Source organism: Bemisia tabaci, chromosome 1 (assembly GCF_918797505.1).
Source record: "Bemisia tabaci chromosome 1, PGI_BMITA_v3".
NCBI classification, from domain to species: Eukaryota; Metazoa; Arthropoda; class Insecta; order Hemiptera; family Aleyrodidae; genus Bemisia; species Bemisia tabaci.
In genome coordinates, this window is record NC_092793.1 from 27,642,165 (window position 1) to 27,663,147 (window position 20,983).

General features: G+C 41.9%; 1 protein-coding gene across 5 annotated transcripts in view; it reads left to right on the forward strand.

Moving 5' to 3' along the window:
- Nucleotides 1–1,089: 1,089 nt before the first annotated feature.
- LOC109041128 (sphingomyelin phosphodiesterase) overlaps nucleotides 1,090–20,983 on the forward strand; it is a 70,593-nt gene continuing 50,699 nt past the window's right edge. For 4 of the 5 annotated variants that reach the window (XR_002009933.2, XM_072299018.1, XM_019057326.2 and 1 more), the window contains exon 1: nucleotides 1,090–1,421. The gene's annotated coding sequence lies outside the window, so the exon portion shown is untranslated. The other variant, XM_072299017.1, reaches the window with a different exon arrangement.

Sequence of the window (20,983 nt, forward strand, 5' to 3'; positions counted from 1 at the left end):
TTACTGCGATATTGTGGAGGCAAATCCAGGGAAATTGGCTTATTTCGCGGGAAAATTGAATGACCTTTGAATTGACGTATTTGGGGGTCCGAGGCCTTATGATATCCACTTGCGGTTTCAATAAATAATGCATCACATTTTCGACTGATCCTATATTTCAGGGAAGTTAGTTATTATGTTTGTCAGAGTTGTCTGAAAACACAAATCTCCATCATAGAAACAAACTTGAAAAGAAAAAAGAAAAAAAAAAACATTTTCTACAAGCTTCGGGCCTTCCCTCACCGGACTCTAAATTGACCGTAGGTTGATCTACATCTCCAACAGGACTTTTTCTAATTCTTCAGCGAGAAAAAATACAAATATGTTGAGATGCGCGCTCTAATTTTGCCGGAAGTTGCCATGAAACGACGTTGCCATATTCGTAGTTCTCAGATCAGCGACGGTGTTAGGGGCCGTAGCTCACATTTTAGTATACGGCATCGTCGTTACATATTAATTTGATCAAGAACAATCATAGCATTATACGGAAAATTGACTTGGTCGCGATTGAAATCGGGAATAGTTTACTTTGTCGGCACAGTTGGGATTGCTGGAATAATTAATATTCAGAGAGCCCTCACGAAAGCGGCGAAGACTACAACACTTTATTTTAACTCCTGGATGCAACCATTCGGGCTCAATGGATGTCCTTGTTGCATACGCACGAAAGTGAAGGCGTTTTGACTGGCTGATCTCACCGCTTCACCCGCGGAGCGCCGCCAAAAGGCGGGCTTTACTGCGAGGATTCAAAATGGTAGAGAAATAATTAGATTACGATAAAAAGAGGTGTGTTGTGTGGGGAAAAAAAATAAAAAATATTTTCGGGCAACATATATTTCCGAAAACCCGCGGAATGCATGGCATGTTAGTACTGTTACATACTAATTTTAAAAACATACACATACATACAAAAGCCCTAAGCGACAACGCTGAATACAGACAGCTGTAGTGACACATGGTTGCCAAATCAGAAACTAACTACATTATTTAAAATAATTATTTTGATGTAATATTTGATATATTTGATTGACATCCGGCAACTCTGCATACCACTGAACTGCGTGTTTGCTGATGGTGTGCTTTCGGAAGCAGGTTCTGTGTTCCACCGTACTTTTCAGTTCAGTTTCTCTTCTGGACCACGTCGCTGTCGACTTCACCGCCCGGTTCAGTCCGAGTTTTCTCCGCTCTTTGACAGCTCCAGATCCGTGTCCGTTAAATGCCGTAGTGACCAGTAAATGTTTCTTACCTCTCAAGTGATCAGTAGCGAGAGGTTTTGACCGGTCGTGAATACTGTGTTTGGGTCGTTTCAGTGTGAAAATTTCGCTGTGCTCGCCCATTGGATTAATTCATGTTGTGCACAAGACTGTGACTTGATTTCAAAGGTAATTCAGAATTTATCTAATTTCTTAACACGACTGAGTCGTGCAATTAATTCCCAGTTAGTTTTCCTACCTAAATTCCATTTCCTCGTCACACGTCACTCACTAATCCTCACGATCGCTCAACTGTCATGATAACACGTTGCTTCGTGCTGCAAGTAAACATCCCTTATCAGTTCTGTACTCACTTGTAAATATTTATGGTTGCAAGATGCCAGGTAATGGCGCAGTATCCAAAATTTCGCGTAGTTTCCTCGAGGTACTCATTTCCAATCTCGATGTTCTCATTCGTGATAAAACTAAATGAATATCAGCATCCTCAGTTCATTTGCTACAGTCGTGTAGGTATGTACACACTGAAGAAAACCACTGTTGACTTTTTGATCTAGATCCCTACTTACTTATTCCAATCCTCACAGAGATTCAATAATATACCAATCGGTTCGCCAACAACTTTTTGAGCCGTATGAGTTTTGAGGTATACTTAAACTGCTACGTCAGTCGATGACAAGTTATGACACGAGTTTGAAGTGGTGACTATCTAGTATCTACCTTTATCGATGTCTCAAGCAAGATGAGTGTTAGGGGCAGACAGGCAGGCGAGAACTGAAGGTAAAATCTTGGTCAGCTCATTGATATTCAGGGTGATGTCGGGCCAGCCAGCCCGTTCAAACGGCTAATATTAACTATGATGGACCAATCTAAGCTCTGATCGGCTGATATTCTTGGTGCCAGTCTACTCCTGACGAGTATATACCGTGATCAGAAGGAAAATAGACACAGTTTGCATTATATTTTTTTAAATATCAGGACTCGATTTGAAGCCTTTTTAAGAATACTTTTTGCACTGGCAAGATTGCACGTTTTATTTATTGGTGTGGTGATTTATTCTGAGCTCTTATTGTAAAGAGTAGGTTGGCCCTAGGTGTCCTTTATCGATTTGTAGTTTATTTTTTTTACCATTCTCCTCTCCCAGTAAGTAAATAGCTTTTGACAGCATTTTGCAAAAAATTTAAGCTTGTGAAAAATTAATTTCAAGGAGAAGCAAGACTGTTTTTTATGTGTTTAGGGCTTTACTGACAGTGTGTCTTGCCTTTTTCAGTGATTTTGCATATATTTGTTTTCTCTAACGCAACTTCTCACTTATCACAATGCACAGGAGCAAGGGTCACTGTCTTATCTGCAACAAGCAAATTGCTCCGTCTATCTGAAGTGCATATATACGTTAATTGTATTTATGTTGTCTCCAAAATGCATCACTGGCGTCAATTCAGTAGATTATATATCGTAAATGTTTCCCATTTGGTGTCTGTTGTTTGTCAAAAAAAAAGCTCAAGGATCTTAGCGCCAACACTTTCTATACCTAGTCTTTCTCTGATACCGAGTTTCGGTGTAAGTTGATAGTTGGATATTTTAATACTTTATCCAGTGGTAAAAATTGTTGCGATTAAAGTTTCAGTATGCAAGAGAAATGGCGATGCTGCTTGCATCTAGGTGAATGATATTAGTATGTGTGCGATTCCAGATATTGCACTGACTGATTCAGTAGACTTGGAATTTTGAAGTACATAATATAATGGCAAAGTTTTTGCTTCATATGTTTGCCATCTGTCAGTGATGTATGATGGATAATCAAACCAAAAAAAAAAATCTATCTAGATTTTTATGTAAACTTCTAAGTACCTAGGTAGTGCAAAAATAAAAGTGGTAGATCTTCCAGCGCTCTCATTCACTTACTTTTAATAAATTGTAATTTGCCATACTTACCTACTTAGGGTTGCGGATTTTTTATTGATTCAACCAAAAATTGATTTTTCAACCAGAAAAATTGACAAAATCGAGGGAATCCTGAAAAATGCATCTAATTGCTAAATAGATTTTTTCCTTGAATCTATGCAGTTTTTGGCTGTTTCTGTACCTAAGTTATATTTTTTTTCTTCAAAATATTCAATCGTTGAATTTGAAGCCTCAAGAGGAGAGAGTATGCGGAGTAATGCGGATTTTCCGGGAAAAAGGAATTTTCAAAAAAATATATTTTTAGACTTCAATCGAGTCGGCTTTTATCGATTTTCGACCAAAATCGAATTTTTTAAAAATGCCTTTTTCCAGAAAATCCGCATTCCTAAGTTAAGTATTGTCATGTTCAGGACACGCAATTGCCGGATTATGATGCAACTTAAAGCCAAATTGGCACAAAAATGAACTGGAAAACTCGCATTAATACACTTTTTAGGAGTCCATAGAGAGTTTTCCGCATAGATCTCAAAATTCGATTTTTTGACCCACTCGACCAAAATTGCTCGTTTAAAAATGTTTTCTCCGATGGGTAAAAGTTCCTCTTTCCGTGCTTCGACAGTTCTATTTTTCTAATCAGGGGATCAGAAACTTTCGAATTCCGCCGTAAATATCATGAAGTTGTTGAAATTAGTGGCTATACTTCTCGAATGCCGGACGTCGCGTCGTCGTCGTAACGTCTGATCGTCTGACGTCAATCTCAAATGCAGCTACGTACCGTTAGAACTTTAAAATTTCTGATCCTTATGCAGTCCATCCTATCTAGAAATTAGTGCGTTTATCTATTCGCCAAGCTTTTTCCTGGCCATCAGTATCAGCGTTTTGTTTTTTTAGGAATCAATCAATTTGATAACGTGACCCATTAACTTGGAATGACCAATCATCAGAAATGCACTGGATAACAGTGTAATATAGTCGCTTGATAGCTTTTCTCACGATTTAACGAGCGTTTCATTGACATCTTAGCAGCTATTTTTATCACGGCTTTCATCGTCGTTCATAAGCATTCCGCGAGATGAAAATTAAGCCGTGGGTGTGCTTTTTCAAAACTTAATATGTAACTTCTTAGCTCTTGAGAGTTACCTATGCTATGCGGTATATTTCAAACAAAATCACTGAAAAAAAAGTTTATTATTAATACAAATAAATAAATTAAAAACACAATTAAATAATTCAATCCCTGACCATGTTTTTGCATGCACTTCGTAAGATAGTTTGAGCCGAATTCTAAAAAAAAACCCCGAACCAATTCTGACAGGATGCCTTTTAGTCCCGTGGGCTCAGACGGGACAATCGACCCCGGTATTCGTCAATACGCAGTGATTCACTGACCAATTTCCACCCGCATGTCAAGCGATGTCATTAACCTCTGGTTCTACTCTCCTAATTCCTCTCCGACCGATTTACACCAACTGTAGGTATCATACTCTCTATTCTATAATGTAAAATCACAAAAGTGACGCATAACGTCTGAGGCGTGAATCGCTCCGGAGGATTGAACCGCGAAGCGGTCAGGGGACGTACCCTTACCCCCTAGCATCTAAAAAAGGAAGTTATTGCGTCTGCCAGCGAGATCCGGAAATCTATCCGACCGATTCTTAAAAAAAAAAATTCGAGTGTAGCGATGCGTCTGAGGATTTGCCACAATTCATTCGATTCGGGCCTCACGTTACGACTTTTCCGTATTCGACGTTCTTCGGTCTGAAAAGGTAGGGGCCGCAGACCACATTTTAGGACGGCGACCTCACGTGTTTGTACAAAGCCTTTTCGAAAAATAGACCATGTCGCGATTAAAATCACTATTAGTTTATTTCATTGGCATCATAGGCAACGCTGTAATTATGTTACAGTGTACAAGAACCGGAGTAGTTTGCGTCGCAACGAACTACACCTTGCGTCGAACAGCAGTATACAAATAACATTTTATCTCGTGGATGCAACTATTCGGGTTTTATGGTTGTCCTTGTTGCATACGCACGAAAGTGAAGGCGTTTTGACAGTCCAGGCACTCGTTACTTCACCCTCGGCGCAGTGCTGACGCCAGGCCTTATTTCTGCGAGGCCGAGGATTCAAAATCACAGAGATTTCAATGCTTCGTCCATACTTCAAATATATCTCCCAGGCACGCCCTGGTAAAAATTGGCGACACGAGCTGCGTTTCAAAATACCATAGGAGTTCAAGTATACAGTCGGGTTATAGTTCCTATCGCCGGGCTTTACACTTTATCGCCATTGGCTATAAAAGGATGTAAGAAATAGTGTAGAAATTCGTGTGCTTTGGAAATCATTAAGTTTGATACGGAACTACCTTAATACTTACAAAACACACATTATATTTTACTTTAAAACATTGTTTTTTCATCAATTAAAATGAGATGGTCCATACAGAACGTGCAAACATTTCAAAATCATGAGTTGAAAAACGCTGACTCCGCGAGATTAAATATTAGAGCCTTAAACAAAGCGGAGCGGTGACGCATTGGCGCCTACAAACCTGACAGGGATACTTCACGCATTGCGCGGCGACGCACTGGCGCCTACAAACCTAACAGGGATACTTCACGCATTGCGCGGCGACGCACTGGCGCCCACAAACCTAACAGGGATACTTCACGCATTGCGCAATGCGTGAAGTATCCCTGTTAGGTTTGTAGGCGCCAATGCGCGTTCAGCGCTGCCTGCCCGCCCGCCGCGCCGCAGCGTGCCACGGCGTCTGAAGCAACTATTTCACACCAGAGGTATTGCACAGTATCATGAGAAATTGAAGGCGCTCCAACGTATTAAGAATGACAGGCATCCTTCAAAAGTACGGAGCTTTCCTCGCAAAATAAATCAAGATACTACGGCACAAAAAGAGAGCGGTAGTCCAAAAACTAACTAAGTCCTAGTATCCGTATTAAGTAACGTTTAGCATAAACTTTATCGTCTGGCTGTTGCTTAATCGCCATCGGCTATAAAAGGCTATAAGAAATTGTACAGCCGGCCACAGAGGCTATTGGAAATCTTACAGCCGGCTTTAGGTCTATAGTATTTTGGAACACACATTCTACTGCCAATTTTTACCAGGGGGAATAGTTGCATACAGGCGAAGGATGTGACTATCTTTTGTGCTTTAATTTTGATATCGCGATGCGTTGAGCAACTTTCATGGCTAAACTGTCTTCGAAATAAATATGAAGAATTAAAGACATTCTAGATATTTGCGGTAAAGCCCGCTGCACTAAGAAACGAGTCTTTTAGGAAAGTTGAGTCGTACATTACATGAAATCAAGAATCAATTATTTATCATAGGTTTAAATGGATCAATCGGGTGTTGTGCCAAACTGCTGGATCCGCCTCTGCAAGTTGTACATTATATGAAATCAATAGTCGATTATTTAGCATAGGTTTAAATTGAGGAATCCAGTGTTGCCAAATTGCTGGACCCGCCTCTGCAAGTTGTACATTATATGAAATTTTGATCCGGACAAGATGAAACTGGCGAGAAGCTGTGTGATTGGTTGCGCCACGGATGGCACCGGCAGGAATATTGTCGGATCCAACACGATCCGTGGGATTGACTCGGGATTTCGGTAAATAGCCTTGCTGAAGGTCTCCATTGGCCCTCGCCTCCATACTCTCTCTATTAAGTTACTTGACAAATGGACTACATTTTGCAATTTGGACCTATAAATTCTGGCTCATCTGAAAAAACACTTATCGACGGTGAAACTACCAAACCACGTATCTCGGTTTGCGACGTCGCAGACTTCCTGTCATACTTTATTTTTTAAATGAAAAACTACTTAACATCCAGTCTTGAAAATTTCTGTGATTTTTCCTCTTTGTGCGGAGAAAATTCCGTGAAAATTTCAAGGAATGATATTGATTTGGTCTACTTCAAAAAAATAAAATGTGAGCGTAGATTTTTAAACACCGCAAACGAGATACGTGGTTTGGTAGTTTCACCGTCGTTATGTGCATAGGGAAACTAATGGCACATACGTTTTTTTTAAACCGGGCCGGAATTTATAGGTCCAAATTGCAAAATGCAGTCCAAATGATGATGGTAACGGTAATAAGGAGTTAAAGATGATCGGATCGGGCCGAGACGCGGCAACGGAGTGGGACGTTGTCGGTGGGTCGCCGCGGTGCCGTGGTGCCGACGTCGACCGCGACCGTGTCTGCCAAGTGGCGAGTGCAGCGAATTGCGACCCTAAAAATGAGTTTTAACCTACTTTTGGGTGAAGACTGACGAAGTGATGAGGAGCCGACGACGCGACGCCGCCACCACAACGGGCCTCTTTCTCCTGCTATTCAGTCTCTTCCGCACCTTCCTCGTCTCTTCGCCTTCGCCCTCTCGCCCGCCTCATCATACCGCGACTCCGCCGCGGCCGCCCAGTGACGTCACTGTCGGTCGTCGACGCGCTTCCCACCGTCGTTGCCAAAATCAAGGCTTTTCTCGACTCCATCTACAGGGTGTACACATTACACAAGTCCAAAATTTCCGGAAAGTCCGGAAATAGTACTGATTTTTTTAAGAGCGGTCCGGAAGCGCCGAAAAAGTGCGGAAATCCCGCGAGATGATCCGGAATTTTTTACATTTTTTTTTTGTCATTTTCGTCGCAAGTTGAGCGAGAAATTCGAATTTTCGAAATTTTCCGAATTTCGTCAATTGTAGGTACTGAAAAAGTACTGAGTTTTTTTATTGAGGAAGTACTGAATTTCCTAGGAATGTACTGAAAAAGTACGGTAAAAGTACTGATTTTTGGCCAGCCTGTTTTAGTAGACATCCTGCATCAACGAAGCTACCAATGCTTGAGAACGAGCTTTGAGTAAGATGGACAGAGACAAAAGACCCTCCACTGGCCTCTTGGCGGCAGATGGAAGCTTTTACTTTCGGGGACTCAACAATTCCTTATGGACAATGGACCATTAGACAAGGTACGAATTTAAGCATCCTGATACATGTTTCTTAGCCAGAATTACATGTAGAGCACGATTCGCGCAACGTAAACTAATGAAACAAACTCCAAACGAAGATATTATCGTTTTTATTTCACATTGGTTACGAGGCATTTGAACTGCCCGCTGACAAGAAACTCAAAGCTCTACGTGAGTCAAATCGCGCACTATACAACGGTTTCAACAAGCTTCTCAATCGAGTAATGTTTATTTCCCACCATGTGTTGTTCAAACTATAAGCAACTTGCTACAGCTGAGCCAAAGCGTCAAGATTGAGGTTGCCAGATTTTTATATCGCAGAGACTGTCATGATAACATTTAGCGCACGATGTGAATCATGCAGAGCATTGAGTTTTCATGAGCGGGTGGTTTGAATTGACGCATCAAGAATCATTAAATATCTTTGGAAGGAGTTGATTTCGGTAATTTTTGTTGTGCGCGTCGTATGCTACGTGAAATAGTTAAGAGGTATGTATCAGAATGCTGAAATTCGTACTTTGTCTAGTGGTCCATTATAAGGGAGCAACAGTTACCACTCTCATTTCGGCTGGTGATCTACCTACATGGCGGATGATGAGCTTCGGATGGCGTCATGAGTCAAACGAGTTCCCCAAACCTCGGCTTGTTTGCAAAATGAAACTGCCAACACGTTCTTAACCATCAACCATGTAGGTAAGTCAACAATAGAATGATTTGTAGAAGTCCTAACAACAGAAGTCCCGAAAGTAAAAGCTTCCACCATGGCGGTGATTTTGATGTTAGGTCATGGAGCTCTCAGGGCCCAAAAGGGCAGAAACTTAAGAAGTCAAATTATCCGGAGTGATTTATTATCACAATGGAGACATCCTGTCGTTTGTAAAGCTCGCATTTGACGTAATTTCTGTATAGATTCACTTATTTTTGCAGAAAACGCTCATTTATGAACATTTTTCGCCATCTGGGTTTGATATTTGAATCTGAAGATTGGCAGTGACATTATTGTTGTATTAGAAGATTGGCCGCCTTTTTTGGCTCTGAGAGCTCCGTCTTTCGACTGGTCCATACTCTCCCTAAATGGGCGCTTGAATCAATGCCACTCCAGCGGTTGCTATTTAAGAACTAAGTTGCATCTGATCTGTTATTTGTCGTTATTATTGTCTAATGGGAGGATAGGCTGGGTGTCTACCGAACGGGTAAAGCATGGATGCACTAAGGAAGCAAGGATTTTGAAAGGGCTGCCCGGAACTGCAGAAAAAATACGGATTTATCTGTAGGAAGGTGCAGAAATCCGAAACTCTCGTCATGAACGTAGAGAAAGACCCTTGGAATTTTAAAAGTTTTAAACATAGTTCATCGCGGCTTCTCAAAATTTCAGTCAGATTCTGAGGCTTTCAGTTCATCCCTCAAGAATTCTCACTCCCATTTTTCCTAATCCGGATTCCTTTATCTTTTGCGGAGATATTTCCTTGACTGAGTTAGGGGTGCAGAAAGTTCTTCGACCTACGTAGTTTCGAGTCGCTAGGGATTCAACCCTGTAGCGTGACGTGCTTTGCGATAAATCGATTTATCTGTCATTTCAACCTATGAAAAGGATCGATAAACAGGGTGTTCGCAACGTACACCTTAATAATCGATTCTTTACTATAGCTTCAAATGAGGAAATGTCGATAATCGATCAGTCACGCCTCGCCAATGATTCAACCCACACTTCATGACATCGCTGGTTTGCAGTAATTTTCACCAAAAAGTAGCGCGTTACTCGCTGTAATTTTCTCAAAATCAAACGCGGTAGCATTATTTCCCTAGCGATTTAACGGTTTCGCAGAAAATTTCTCAAAAATTCGAAGCTTCTGCAGTATTTTTTTCAAAGATTCAATACTCAAGCTGCAATTTGTTTTCAAAAAGTCAACGCTTTCGCAATTGTTTTGTAAAAATCAATACGCTCGCTTCAATTTTCACAAAACATCTGCATCGTTGTCACGAGCTTTCGTAAAAATCAGTGTGTTAAGCGTTCACTCTTCAGAAAAAAAAACCGATTTTTTTTTTATTCATGCCGAATAGAGCCAACTGCTCAGTTCTTTAAACTCATAAATTCGGTTATTCGAACCGAACGTTCGATTACACGAACTGAAAGTTAGGGTCGAAGAATAGAATAATTGGGATGATTTAGAACACCATGCTCTCCTTCATCTTGTGGGTGTTCAATTCAATCTTCTTGAAAGTCAAAGTATTTGTATTACGTGTTTCTCTTCACTCAACTTTTCCTCTTTGCATTTAAGTCTCTGAGTCGGTCAGAAAGAGGTAACGTTCATTTCGTGGATTTACAATGTTAGCGTCTCCGAAGTCAAAACAGTCAGATAACGTGTTTCGCCCCATCCAACTTTTCTGCGTTAAAGTCTCCGAGTCAGTGGAACGATCGCGGCAAGCGCCTGCAAAACTATAGGAATACTTCAAGCATCGCGCGTGAAAAACGATCGCGGAGGGCGCCTGCTAAACTGTAGAAATACTTCAAGCATCACATTATATGCGTGGAATACAGAATTCCGTATATATCTCGCGCGTTCAGCGGAAGAGGCGAAGTTATTCCCAGCGGGCTCTAAATTGTAGTGCTAAAGAAAAGAGAGAACAGTTTCTGCCGAAGACACGATTGTTGAATGGAAAAGTTACTTTCCAAGACATCGAATCTCATATTTACCCATCTGGGATAGCAGTTGTGTCGAGGGTTCATTGGTTCTTCCTGCTTCTGTCGATTTTTTTTTTTCTTCTTTTTTTCTTCTTTTGGCATCTTTTGGCAGGTGTGTATACAAGGTAGAAACAAAAAATTTCATCCGATTAAAATGCGTTGAGGTTGAGGTCAAGGTCGCATTTCGAATTGGTTTGCAGTGGCCTTTATGATGTGAAGCGAGCGATTTTTTCCCCCATCGGAGTTGGCTACCTTGCTGTCATTCTGAGCCAAGCCATCATTCGACCAGAATTTAAACTTAACCACACGCGTCGCGCCGCCAGTGAAGGAGAAACGGGCGAACGACTGATACCCTCTCAACTTACCGGTGAATTCGCTGAATTTAATCAAGCCAAGCTCTGCGCATTTCTTAATTGAGTGCCTTCAACTAGAACAGAAAGTTTGGACGTCCGCGCTGAGTCCAGCTCGATCCATATTTATGAGCGAAGTCTTGATTGGCCTCCTTGCGCTTCAAAACATCAAGTCAGAATGCGAGTGCAGTTGACTAAGTCCATGCAATCTCATTCTTAGGTAGCCTCTGTGGTGAATCGCGGAGTCTCATCTAGGGGTTTTCAGGCAACATTATTCTAACTTTCTGGCACGCAGAATGTTCCAGGCTTCCCTTTGCTCTTATTACCTATTCATAGTGCCTCAACTTAGCGTAGGACACGCGATTTTCACCCCAATTTCACTGACAATTCTTGAGATAATTTTTTTTTTTTTTTTTTTTTTTTTTTTTTTTTTTTTTTTTTTTTTTTTTTTTTTTTTTTTTTTAAGTTTAAAAACGTATTTTTGCTATTGTTAAATTTAAGTTAAAAATAATAGCGATAGGTACAACGTTCTTTTAACTAAAAAAAAAAAAAAAAAAAAAAAAGACTATCAGTTAAATCCCCGTGAATTTAACTGTGAAAAAAATAACAAATTTTGTCGACAAGAAATGACGCTTTAAGTCAAAATAATATCTCAAATTTTTTTTCAGTGTTCGCGAAACACCAGGCAGAGCATCGTCATTTCTGTGCCACTCTCTGATTGGCTCATCAGTTCTTGACTTCCTTTGGGGCTCTTGTGGCCCAATGTAAACAAACTCAATCTAGAGGAATAGTATTATCGGGTGAAAAATTAATGATAATCACATTAGAAGTGTAATTTTTGTTAAAATATCCATTAACGTTTGTTCAGAAATCGGATAGAAATAATTTCTTTGATGTCTAGAATTTTGTCACCATCTTGCTTGCATACATAGGGAGCTGAAAAGCTACATTTGAATGCCTAAAACTCGCCGATCTTTCAGAGAGCGGCACACTTTTTCAGAAGTATTGAGATAGTGATCCTGTCCCTACAAATCGGTACTCTACGAAAAAAACAAGCCATTTTTACGCTTATTTGCGCGGCCCTCCTATTTAGAAAAGCCCGCTCACTTTTGTTCACTCGGTGGGAATGTTTTTCCACCCTTGCAGAGGTGCAAACCGTTCTCAACTGCGCAACCGCGCGGTTAGGAAACTGTGGCAGCCTCCGTAGAATTTGTGGAGACCTTGAAAAAATTGCACCCCTGAAAGTTTTTATGAGCCCTGTGGTCGGTATTTTTTCGTCCAATTTTATAATTTGCGCTTACTTTCCTTTTTTTACGCGCAAGTCGTCGATCTGTGCGTGCTCAAAATACGCGGTAACAATCCGCGTAATTCTGAGAGCGATGCGTGTCGTCATTATCAAAGCTGTAAGCGGCTGCGCTCCTTTGAAACATCTCCTCGTGCGAAACGGGAGGGAATCATGGGCATTGTTATCGGGTTCTGAAACAATACGAGTCGATAGACCTGCAGTGTTCAGTACTTGGCTTTCTATACAGGCTGTTGTTTTGGTGCGCATTTGAAGGCCTCTTACGTTCATCGCACGACGGCGAGTGAAAGTAAAAAAATATTTCCATGCCCTAAGTTAATCATAGGATTAGGTTCTTGGCAGACGGCGGAGAGAATACCTCCTGTCGAGGACTTTCAAGTGCGCATTAAGTATTCGCGCATTTGGTCAGCCGGGAAGGAGCTTTAGTGGCTGTAAAGGCAAATTTTTTCTATCGAATATGATGGATAATAGCCCGTTTTAGAGTCCCTTCATACTGAGAGTGAAGACAATGCGAATCCATTTCTGATTGGCTCCCATATTTTAGGCCTTCACAGTATCACGAACGGGAATAATGATTACATTTTCCCCAATTGTAAAGATTATAAACTGGAATGGACCGGGGAATCGGGGGTACGGCAAGGAAAAAATGGAATGAGAGAGGGAATGGACACATAAATTCTCAAAATTATGAAGGGACTCTAGCCCGTTCCAGACGCTCAAACTGGACGTTCAGTCTGGGGGCATCAATGTGGGTGTTGACTGTTGAACATTCACAAAAACAGTAAAAAACGGCACAATTTTCACATGTATGACTAACAAATGAAGGAAAGCCGTATGTTTCGGTGAATGATGTTTTTGGAGTCTCGGTTCCAAGGTCATCAGCCCGCGGACCTTTGAAGTTCAACAGTCAACACCCGCATCGAAGTTCCCAGTCTGAACCTCTAGTTTGAGCGTCTGGAATGCGCTAATACCAACCGGTGTTAACTCAAAACTTGATTCCCTCCCATGACTGAGGTTCGCATCATATTCCAATTTCTGCATTTACCCCTGACATGAGTTCAAAACTGAATTGGTGCCATCTTTGACCGACAAGCAACGGAAAACAGTTTCCTGCCTTCGACCTCTGTTTGGTGGACTTGGTTCGTGTAGATTAAGGGGGAAAATCAAGGACCAACTGACGGATCTCTCGTGGGTCACCGTTAGTTAGTCTGTTACTTTATCTCGTTTGTCCATAGCAACCACCCGCTTCCACCAATAGGATCGCTCCATTTGTCGTTTAGTCGTTTGTGCATTTTCGGCACAAGGCAAATATCCACGACTGAGTGACGTGGACAAGTCTCCCTCTATCCCGTATGGAAAAATTTGGCGGAACTTGTAAACTTAGAAGTCGAGCTCACTGTTGAGTTTCACCAAGGTAGTCCGTTGCCTACGCCAAAAACCCCTGCACTTTTTGATTGGAATATGCCGCTTTCAGGGCTCATTGATGGTACCCTTAGGAGTGATTCTGGAAGGGGTATCACTCTGAGACCCGCGACTGCAGCAAGATGGCGGCCGATGAAGTCCGCCATTTTCAAAGGTGGTTTTTTTCAAAGCGCTGTCCTTCGGTTGCTATCGATCCGATTTTGATCAACTTTTCTCTAAGTGAAATGTAATTTCCAGGAAAACAATTGTATTCCTTATCAATTTTCCTGTTAGACTTTAAATTTTTTTTAAAAAGCCGCGAGCTGGGACTTGCTGGGTGTCACGGAGTTGGTCCAACTGGTCGGGCAAAAGTTGGTCCGTCCACACTGGGCCTCTAGCGAGGTAGAGTACCTATACTGAGAGAGTATGGCCACTGGGGTTACCACCTCTGATTGGCTCAGCCATCTTAGGCTGAATGGAGCCCTTAGAACCCAAAAATGGCGGACGCCACAAATTAATGTAATGCAAAATAACTCAAAATGTAGTTTTCTTTGCTAATCGTAACGAGGAATTTACCCAAATGCACTATTGCGACTTCTTTACATATTTTTATGGCTAATCGTGTGCAATTTTTGAGAAAAATTATCTTAGATGTAGTAAAGTTGGCAGCAAGTGCGGTTGGTGAAAACCGTCAAAAGTTGGCAATGACCCCCTCCCATCCACAAACACCAAAACAAAGCACCGCCATTTTTGGGTCCTAAGCCTCTCCATGGGGCCTCGTGGCCATTCTCTTAATATAGGTACTCTATAGCGAGGGATATTGTGTCGGATGATGGTCGATCGTCGGAGGAAGTTAGAGTACCTATATTCAGAGAGTATGGTCACTGGGCCCCATGGAGAGGCTTAGGACCCAAAAATGGCGGTGCTTTGTTTTGGTTTTTGTGGATGGGAGGGGGGTCACTGCCAACTTTTGACGGTTATCACCAACCGCACTTGCTGCCAACCTTACTACATCTAAGATAATTTTTCTCAAAAATTGCACACGATTAGCCATAAAAATATGTAAAGATGTCGCAATAGTGCATTTGAGTAAATTTCTCGTTACGATAAGCAAAGAAAACTACATTTTGAGTCATTTTGCATTACATTAATTTATGGCGTCCGCCATTTTTGGGTCCTGAGGGCTCCATTTAGCCTAAGTTGGCTGAGCCAATCAGAGGTGATAACCCCAGTGGCCATACTCTCTCAATATAGGTACTCTAATGGTCGGTCGTCGGAGGAAGTTGGACGGCGACGAAGAGCTCGGCCTGAAGTCGAAGTGGAAGTTCCGTAACGGAAAGAAGGCCCCCGGTGAGATGAGTCAAGTGGGCCAGCCGAAGCCGAAGCCGAGGCGGCTGCGGCTCGGCTCGTGCCTCGTGGTGGCGGTCTCTGTAGGTCAAGGTCATATCCTCACCGGCTTCAACTTCGAAATTAGTCCCATCCTATTGATCCTCTTACCTCTGGGACCTCCGCTCAACCGGTTAAATCTCTCACACCGAGACGCTCGCGTCTCACGCCTCGCGTCGCCGCGTCCGTCTTCACCTCCGACAAAGTAAAGAGTGAAAATTCAAATTGTTCCGGACTCCACACTCGGAAACAAAGTTTTTGGGATCCTGAGTCCAGACCCTTAAAAAGTTTCACGTTGGACATTACTTATGATTCAATCGGACTTTGGCTTAAATCGGGAGCCAAGTCCCTTAATTTAAGCGGATTTCCTATCGATTTAAGTAAAAATCCGATTGAATCAAGAGTATTTTTCTTGTAAATTTTAGGAGTCTAGACTTTGAGTCCAAGAGCCTTTTTTCCAGTGCAGGGGTGTAGAACATGCTCGAGTGTGGCGTTAGATAATCCGCCAGCTCGTGGACAATTTGTTAGTCAAAGGTATTTTTTTGAACGGAGATTGAGAGTAAACAGAAAACCGCACTCAATTTTTGAATTTATTTCGGTCGAAGGAATACCTTTGACGTTTTTGCGGAGCAAGGAACTTGTTTAAGTTGAAAGTGGAACTCATTTTCGCTTTGAAGAAGTTTTTGCATCCTTTCCCACTTTTTAAGAGTCACATTGAGAAGGGGAAACATTGAGCAAACGCTCTATTTGATGGTTAACATTCAACTTGAACCTCTACCATGGTAACAGGTGCTGCATTTGATGAACCCTAATCGTTCGCAACGACCTCTTCTCACCTGCATCGAGTCGCTGGCATTTTTTCCCCTCCGAAGGGTCACAATGAGACCCTGTGTCCATAAACTCGCCATTCAAGTACTTTAATATTGGGCGCAATGCCGCGGTTTGGTGTATAACCCTCTCGACTACGACCCAGAGTACTTTGATAGAGAGAGTTTCGCCATGTGGCGAGTTTTGATTGGCTCCTCCATTTTGAGCTTCATGGAGCTCCTAGGATCTTAAAATACGGGACGCTGTCAGGAAATGTAAGTAAAAAATGACGTAAAATGCAGTTTTATTTGCACCAACGAGAACTTTTCTCAAGTGAATTATAACAACGCATTTACTAAGTTTTACGGCTAATCATGCGCTGTTTTCGAGGAAAATCATCTTGGATGTAGTATGGTTGGCAGCAAGTGCGGTCGCTGGTTGGTGATAATCGCACAAAAAAAAAAATAAGGTAGCATTTACCATACTCTGGTTAAAAAACGACACAACCAGACAGTGTGATAGCTGGCCCCAAAATTATCGTCAAAATAAGGGAAAATTTGGTTACTTTCACGATAATTTTGATGAAAGTAACCATACTCTCTGTTTGTGCCAATTATTAACCAGAAGATAGTAAGTTCTATCCATTTTTTTCTCCGTGCGTGAAAAGTTGGCAGTGGCCCTCAAAAACCAAAACAAAGCGCCGTCATTTTTGGGTCCTAAGGCCTCCATGAAAAGTGAGGGGCGTCATGTCCAGTGTCCATTCCCTCTCCATCAAGGTTCTCTCCCCCGACCGTTTTCTGAATATCTATGAAAGTTCTTCTTCTTCACCCTTGTGTTAACGTCTTGGACTTGAACTTCTAGCACTCCCAGCGGAATCCTGCACGATAATGGGATGAAATAACCGGCGCCGATGCTATGTCGTTGCCGTTGCCAGACGCCACGCGCATATTCTCTCGCGGGCTGGACCCCGATGCAAATCGGGCTTTTTTCTGTAAGCTGGCAATTTGCGCCGAGACCGGTCAGTGGTACACTGGTCATCAGCGTATGTTCCTCTCGCGTGTGTGCGTCTGTTTACAGCATGTATTGATTTCGTGACACAATGGGTGAAAGTTATTTTCTCCCCCTCCCACCTCCCCCCTATCCCTTGTCAAACAACTCTCCTTTCTCCGCTTCATTCACAGTCCCATTTTTTCACCCCCCCCCCCTCCGCGTCGGTACCCCTGCCCTGTTGACGCGGCTCAATCTCGCTGTCGGTGACGGGGGCCAGTATACTGCCGTGCTAAGGAGAAACGCCGTATGAGCACTCCGACGTCGCCAAATTTCACGCGAAAAAATATTCGCAAACCAGAAAAGCCAATTTTTTTCGATTTCAGCTTTTCAGATTAAAGTATTAGTGATTTGCGATGCGAAGGACCTGTCCCATGAAGGGTCATTTTCTGCTCCGTTGATGGTCAAATTCAGAAATACATTATTGTACCTCCTGAAAGGCCGTCCTCTTCGGCCAATCAGAATGGCCAAGTGGCCAATCAGAATGGCCAAGTGGCCAATCAGAATGGCTAATGGTAGTGTAAACCCTTGTTTCTTTAGCTTTATGTGGTTCCACGGGGTCATCACGAAGAATGACAGTTTTTCAGTGTTCAATGAAGTATTTGGTGCGAGTGCATCGCTCGCTCTGAGATTACCACTGTAGGTATGGAAAAAAAACAAGAAAACAAAAGAAAAACAAACGATAAAGAAGAAGTTACTTAAGGGTGCGCTTGTTTAGATATGAATATGTATTACGAAAAAAATAGTTTCATTTTTCGCCAAAAATCGTAAAAGCATATACCGACCAAATGAGCTGGGAAACCTTAGTCAAACTAATCTGCAGACCCTATCATTGTTTGTTATCTCAAGTACTGAAGAAGACAATTTTTGAAGGGTAGAACGTATTTTTCCCAAAAACGGGGGCAGAAAATGGCTTTTAGAGCGACCCAAGGTCCTCTTGGATACACCTTCGAGCTAATCTGGTTTTTTATCAGCGGAATTTTGGCAACATTTGAATTTATTTAAGACGTTTTACCATAGCAAGGCGGAGTAATCCACATATTAATCAAGTTGTTGCCGTATCATTTGCCAGCTTTAAATCAGGGGAAACAGGCCAGCTGATCTTATATCTTTTTAACTTTTAGCTCTTGAGGTAACTTAAAGACTATACTGGTTTATACATCGAACGCGGTCACCCGGATTCGAAAGATATGCCGCCGCCACACGGTGGATCGAGTCATTAGGAGAGGTCGGACAAAGTTTGGAAATTTTAAACGCTTATAATTCCGTTTATACACGGAGAAAAAAAACTCGTGCGTGGGACCCGAAGTTTAGGTCATATGGATCTCTGAAGTTTTCAGATTGAGCATCTGAACACTTTAGGTCTAGCTGCCGAAGTTCGGATCACACATCTGAAACTTCAGCTCTTGCATCTGAAGTACTTCGGTTCTCACGTCCGAAGTACTTCGGTTCTCACATCCGAAGTACTTCGGTTCTCACATCTGAAGTACTTCAGATGTGAAAACTGAAGTTTCAGATGTATGATCCGAACTTCGGTAGCCAGACCTAAAGTGTTCAGATGCTCAATCTGAAAACTTCAGAGATCCATATGACCTGAACTTCGGGTCCCACGCACGAGTTTTTTTTCTCCGTGTACAAAACTTGGGGGTTCTAAGAGTGGTCCCATTGGTTTTCCCGTGAAATTTTCTTCTGGAAATGCCCATTATTACACTAAAAAAACAAGTATGGGAAGAGTGACTTACCTACCGGCGGAGTTATGGATCATGGAGCCATAGAATATAGTTCGTGGAGCCATGCTTATAGGTTCACGACCAATAAACTACAGCTCAGAAAGCCATACTGTAGACGATAAGTCACTTTGGTCAGAAATTATGGATCTCCGAGCCATTTTTTATGGGTCTCAGAGTCATACCTTTTTTTGAGTGTATTATAATTCGATGATTTAAACATCTAAATTTGCAGTTTTATTCAAAAATTTCATGTCCGACTTCTCTAATTGATTCGATCCATTGTGCGCCAATTCAAAGCAGCGTTCTCGGATTCGCAATTTTCAGCCCATCGATTAATCAAAATATTCCGAGGCACGTGCACGGAAAGAAGGAACTATGGGGCTCCTAGATTCCGTTTACATTTGGACGTTTTTATGGCAAAAGGAACCATGTGCATCAGATTTGCGTGCCACGTAACTCTTTTTTAGCATAAATACATCCATTTTTGTTTCCCAGAGACCATAAAGTAGCTGGCAGCAGGTTGCCTCGGAGTGTCTCCACTCCCCATACGTCTGGTTGAGTATACGAGACCCATGTGATGAACAGAACACTGCCACACGTTTGCTGATATTAGCAAACTATATATTTTCTGGGGATCATATACTTAGGTGCATATTGTCAGGAGTTGTGTAACCTCCTCAATTATTTTTCCCCCTTGTGGAAAAAAGAGTACTCTTTTGATATCGTGCTTTGAGATCTCGCATGAAATAATGATTTTCACTCGAGTAACGTCTGGAAGAAATTCGTTCGTGAAACGAATCGTCGTTCCTTGTACGAAGGAACGTAACCACATTCCGAGGTTGCCAAATTGATTCGAACAATCGAATTATTTCCAAGATTGTATCCGTGCAGTTTGAGTTCAAAATGGAGTTCAAAAAGAGAACAATGCGTGAGATCCGGGTGAAAATCAGTGAAATTTTCAGTTAAAAATGCTCAAAATAGGCCTGTTGCATGCAAGAGATACAGCCGCGCGAATAGACTATTTAGAGGTTAAATGACACGAAAATTACGATGGTCACATTAAAAAAGTCTGAAATACACTCCTTACTGCGCAATTTGCGTTGTTAGGAACGCGCTTTTTCAAATTTCCCGCGTCTGGGGGCAGTTTTCTAATCACCGGAAACGAGCAAACGGCGGGCTCGGTGATTTCCGGAAGATGCCGAGTCATTGTTGTTGTTGTTATTTTTTCCTTCAGTTTGTTTACAAACCCAACGTGATCTCCTATAGTGGTCCATATACGCTTTATGCGGTAACCAAATCGAACAACTTTTAAATATCCAACGCAATTCTTCTACATTTCATTTCACGATGTCACGAACTCCGATTTTTAGGTTATGTTGTCAGTTTTAGTTGACCGGAAATAGCCGCGAGTTGCCGTTAATTATTTCCGTTAGAAAACTGCCCCCAGACGCGGGAAATTTGAAAAAGCGCGTTCCTAACAACACAAATTGCGCAGTAAGGAGTGTATTTCAGACTTTTTTAATGTGACCATCGTAATTTTCGTGTCATTTAACCTCTCAAAAGTCTATTCGCACGGCTGTATCTCTTGCATGCAACAGGCCCATTCTGCCGGTAAAAGTGCAATTTGCGAGGGGAAATTCAGCAAGAGTGAATTGGACTGCATTTTGCAATTTGGAACTATAAATTCTGACTCATCTGAAAAAACACTTATGTGCATAGGGAAACTAATGGCACATACGTTGTTTTTAAACCGGGTCAGAATTTATAGTTCCAAATTGCAAAATGCGGTCCAATTATAGTTGTTACGTTCTTTCGTGAGGGGAACGGCGAAATGTCTTATGTCAAAAGTACTTAGATTCTATTGAAAAATCGACGGCGAAGCGATCTTAGTATTTGTCAAGTATAAATTCATTCCTTTACTTGGGCTATAAAGCTCTTCTCCATATTCTAGAACTCGTCGAAATCCTATTTTAGCTCGATGATGAGGCTGTCCAGTCGATCGAAATGCACGTATTTCGCAACGAAATATTATGGCTTATGGATGTGGCCTGGCGCTCTCGAGTTAGATTGTGAAGCATGTATGGCGCATCAATCATATTTGGACGTAGTTCTACCAAACGGAACTATGTGCATTACAGCGT